The sequence below is a fragment of the Echinops telfairi genome, unplaced genomic scaffold (genome assembly GCF_000313985.2).
Source record: "Echinops telfairi isolate 266 unplaced genomic scaffold, ASM31398v2 ScPeMD7_2010;HRSCAF=2546, whole genome shotgun sequence".
NCBI classification, from domain to species: Eukaryota; Metazoa; Chordata; class Mammalia; order Afrosoricida; family Tenrecidae; genus Echinops; species Echinops telfairi.
This window is the reverse complement of record NW_022105908.1, coordinates 7,304,032-7,308,782: the sequence shown is the minus strand read 5'-3', so window position 1 is coordinate 7,308,782 and position 4,751 is coordinate 7,304,032.

Here is a 4,751-nt window from a genome sequence, read left to right as displayed (position 1 = left end):
CCCTCACCCACTTTTCCGTTATTCGTCCCCCTGGGAGGGGGTTCTAGATTGATCCTTGTGATCAATTCCCCCTTTCTCCCCAACCCTCCCCTAATCCTTCTGGTGTCTATCTCTACTCTCCTTGTTGGCCCTGAGGGGTTTGTCTATCCTGGATTCCCTGTGTTGCGGACTCTAATCTGTAGCAGTGTCCATGCTCTGGTCTAATCCGACTTGTAAGGTAGAATTGAGGTCATGATAGTGGGGTGAAGGAAGCACCAAAGAGCCAGAGGGAAGTTGTGTTTCATCAGTGCTATACTGCACCCTGACTGGCTCATCTCTTCCCTGTGACCCCTCTGTGAGGGGTTGTCCAATTGTCTACAGATGGGCATTGGGTCTCCACTCCATGCCCCTCCCTCATTCACATTGGGTATGGTTTTATTCTGGGTCTTTGATGCCTGATACCTAATCCCTTCAACATCTCATGATCACACATGCTGGTGTGCTTCTTCCATGTGGGCTTTGTTGCTTCTGAGCTAGATGGCCGCTTGTTTACCTTCAAGCCTTTAAGACCCCAGATGCTATGTTTTTCAGCTTTTTGCACCACATTTGCTTATGTACCCATTTTGTCTTCAGCGATCTTGTCAGAAAGGTGAGCATCACAGAATGGAGGATTGTTAGAACAAAGTATTCTTGTGTTGAGGGAGTACTTGAGTAGAGGCCCAATGTCCATCTGCAACCTTAATGCTTAACATATAGATATGGGTACATAGTTCAATTCCCTTCTCATTATATGTTCTTCTTGCTCCTAATTCTTGGAAGTAACAATTCTAAGCACTTGGCCTGAGGTAATGTTCCACAGTTTTCATGGAAACAATGAAGTCAAGTTCTAAAATGTAGAATAAATAACTCTAATATGTGATGGATGATTATTGAATTCTAAAATTCCGCATAGCTCCTCTAGCCTCCTGAACAGATGTGTTCTGCAAAACACACTAGGGAAAATGGCATTTTTCAACGGAGGTCTCAAAGTTATTACAGAAATAATAGATGAATCACTCCAAATGAAGGAACTGTAGACATCCCTAGAGGCAGGACCTTGGTGACAGTGGTCTTGTAGCTTGAGCATTTGATGGGAAATTGAACAAACTTTGCAGAGAAAAGATGAGGCTCAAATGTTTTCATGAATCAAGGCCTGGCTCCGTGACAGCCACCACCACCACCACCTATGATACTACAAGTGTAATGATATAAATATGTTGTCAAATGTTTGTTATTGTTGTTAGCTATTATGGATTAACCCCCAAACTCATGGTGACTGCAAACACCATGAAAGGAAACACTGCCGGATCCTGTCTTCCTCATTACTGGTGGCAGATCAAATCATTGTGATCCATAGGATTTTCTTTTCTTTTTTTTTAATCATTTTATTGGAGACTCTTACAGCTCTTATAACAATCCATGCATCCATCCATTGTGTCAAGCACATTTGTACTTACGTTGCCGTCATCATTTTCAAAACATTTTCTATTTGAGCCCTTCGTATCAGCTTGTTTTTTTTCTCCCTCCCTCATGAACCCTTGATAATTTTTTTTTCATGTCCTACCACTTCATCCACTTTTCTGTTGTTTGTCCTGTGGGGGAAATGTTATACGTTGGGTCATTGTGATCAGTTCCCCTTTTCTCCCCCACGTTCCCCCTACCCTCCTGGTATCACTACTCTCATTATTGGTCCTGAGGGGTTTGTCTGTCCTGGATTCCCTGTGTTGTGAGTTCTTAGCTGTACCAGTGTACATGCTCTTGTCTAGCCAGATTTGTAAGGTAGAATTGGGGTCATTATAATTGGGGTGGAGGAGGAGGAACCATTAGAGAACCAGAGGAAAGTTGTATGTTTCATTTGTGCTATACTGCAAACTGACTGGCTCATCTCTTCCTTGTGACCCTTCTGTGAAGGGATGTCCCACCGTCTACAGATGGGTTTGGGGTGTCTCCAGTCTGCCCGCCCCCTCATTTGCATTGATATTATTGTTTGTTCTGGGTCTTCTGATGCCTGCCACTTGTTCTATCAACACTTTATGATCACACAGGCTGGTGTGCTTCTTCCATGTGGACTGTGTTGCTTATCAGCTAGATGGCCGCTTGTTGATCTTCAGGAATTTAAGGCCTCAGATGCTAGATATTTTGATAGCCAGGCACCACCAGCTTTCTTCACCACATTTGCTTATTTTGACTTCAGCAATCGTGTTGGGAAGGTGAGCATCACAGAATGCCAGGTTAATAGAACAAAGTCTTCTTGCATTGAGGGAGTACTTGAGTAGAGGCCTAATACCTAATACCTTAATACTGCCTGCTACCTTAATACTTAACATATAAACATATGTACATAGATCTATTTCCCTATTAATATATATAAATATATTTACATATGTCCATGCCTGTATTTAGACCTCTATAAGTGTCCTTTGCCTCATAGTTCTTTCCTCTATTTCCTTTTACTTTCCTCTTGTCCCACTATCATGATCAGCCTTCATTCCGCTTTCATTAATTCCTCTTGGCTACATTTCACTTGATCACGCCCTACCAGGCATCCATAGGATTTTCACTGGCTGACTTTGGGAAGTAAATCACCAGGCATTTCTCTCTAGTCCATCGCAGTCTAGAAGCTCCAGTGAGACCTGGTCAGCATCAAAGCAACATGCAAGCCTCCACTGACAGAAAGGCGGTAACTATGCATAAAGTACACTGGCCAGGAAATGAACATGTGTGCAGGTGCAAATTTCACCAGTGACCCACCACTGCTTCCATTTTATCACATATGCTGGGGTCATATTTCAAAAATGATGGCTACATTGTTCTCTTTTGCATTTCTCTATTTTTACCTTTCTGGCCAGCCAGTAGGGTGGGGTTCAAGATAGAGGGAGGACTAGGTTTACTATAGCAGAAATTCAAAGAGAGAGTATTGCATTTCTGACACTCAAAACAGGGTTCAGCAGTAGGACAACCATAATGGAGATAAGGAAACTGGACCACATAGGTGAGAAACATTCTGCAATGGAGCAGAGGTGAGATACCTCAGGGGAGTCAGCGTAAGACACAGGAAGGCAAACCTGGAGGTCTAGTTCCTCCTCTTGTGCTGAGGAATTAGGAAGAAAAAGGTCACCAAGGGGGATGCCTACCAGATGCTCGGCTCTTTTTGCCCCCTCCGCCAAGATGCACACATGTTGACGTGCTGGGCTTTTGGAGACACCTAGAGTTGGGGGTGGGTGGGGTGGGAAGCCAGGAGCATGATCAATGGGTATGGTAAAAAGTGTTCCTTGATGTGACCTATTGACTTGGTTACTCATTAAAAACGGCTTGAGAAATTTCCCCCTAAGCTCTGAGAAGTTACCTTTGCTCTTGTTTTCCCTTCTAGGGAGTCTGTTACTTCTGAACAGGTTGGGTGATATTTCCTAGGTGAGCTAGAAACAAGGAAGGTTTGATTCTTTCTATTTTGCCTGGGCTGTAACCTAACCTAAGATTGATTTATTTTATGCACCTGCAGGGATTAGGCATTTTACTCTAGAAGATGCAAATAAAGTAGATCTAGAATATGCAATGAGGTGATTACAATCCACCATGAGAATTGGTCAGGGGGTGGGCCTGCTGGGAGAGCCGCATTTTAAAATTGACAAGGAGGTTTGCTTTTGCAATGGCAAAGTTCCCTTATGTTTGAATTCAGTTTTCCATCCATTGCTTTGAAGCTCCCTTGTATATGCAGCCAGCCCCATAGAGGAAGGAGAAAAGGCAAGACAAGTAAGACAGAAGAAGCAAAGAGGAGATGTGAGGACCTTCCTAAAAGTGGAAGGGTTGTAAACCCGAACTTAGTGAAGAGGCCTGGAAGAATTGATGGTGACCGTGGAAATGAGGTTGAGAGAGCTAACAAAGCTGCGACAGTGGCCTTGAGTTGGGTCAGTTACCAGGGGGGCCGAAAGCTGAGATGCTTTCATGGCTGAGAGGTGTGCACGAGCCAGAGGATGTCCATCCTGTGAGGTGCGGTTGGGAGGTGGCATGCACAGCAGAGAGAAAGGTTTGCTTTCTTGCATGGCCGCGAGGAACAGAGAGAGCTTTCCTGTAGTGCAGAAGGGAAGGATGTGCTCGCCATGTGGGGGAACCTTTCAGGCTACATTCTTGCTTCCTGATCCTGATCCTTAGTTGTACCTTGTTGATGCTGATACCAGGTTGTACTCTGTTGCTTCCTTAAAAAAAAACACTTACCTCTAAGGATGTGAGCTCTGTTTGGTCATTGCAATGAATTGCTGAACCCGGAAGAGTAGAGAGTGCTACAAGGAGGGTGGTAAAAAGATTGAACCATGAAGTTTTGTCTAACTTCTCTCTCATAAGAATACAATTTGATTATGGGGGACAATTATTTTAGCATGCGATTAGATCCTGTTGGCTAACATTGTATTGATATTTTTTTACTAAATATGCGTAGGGGATATTGGCCTGTTATTTTCTTTATCTGGCTGTGGCCTAAAAAATGACTTGCATCCTTTGTAACCCCATTTCCTTCATTCCTACTTTATTTTGCATTAATTGATTTTTTGTTGTTGTAACAAACCATTTGGGTTCCTTTCTCATTCCCCTTTTGGTATACACATTTTAATTATTTTCCTAGAATTTACCTTAAAGATTACAATTAACATCTAGAATTTATAAGAAGCCAAAAAACCTCACTGTCACCGTCTATTCCAACTCCTAGCAACCCTATAGGTCAGGACAGAACTGCCCGTGTG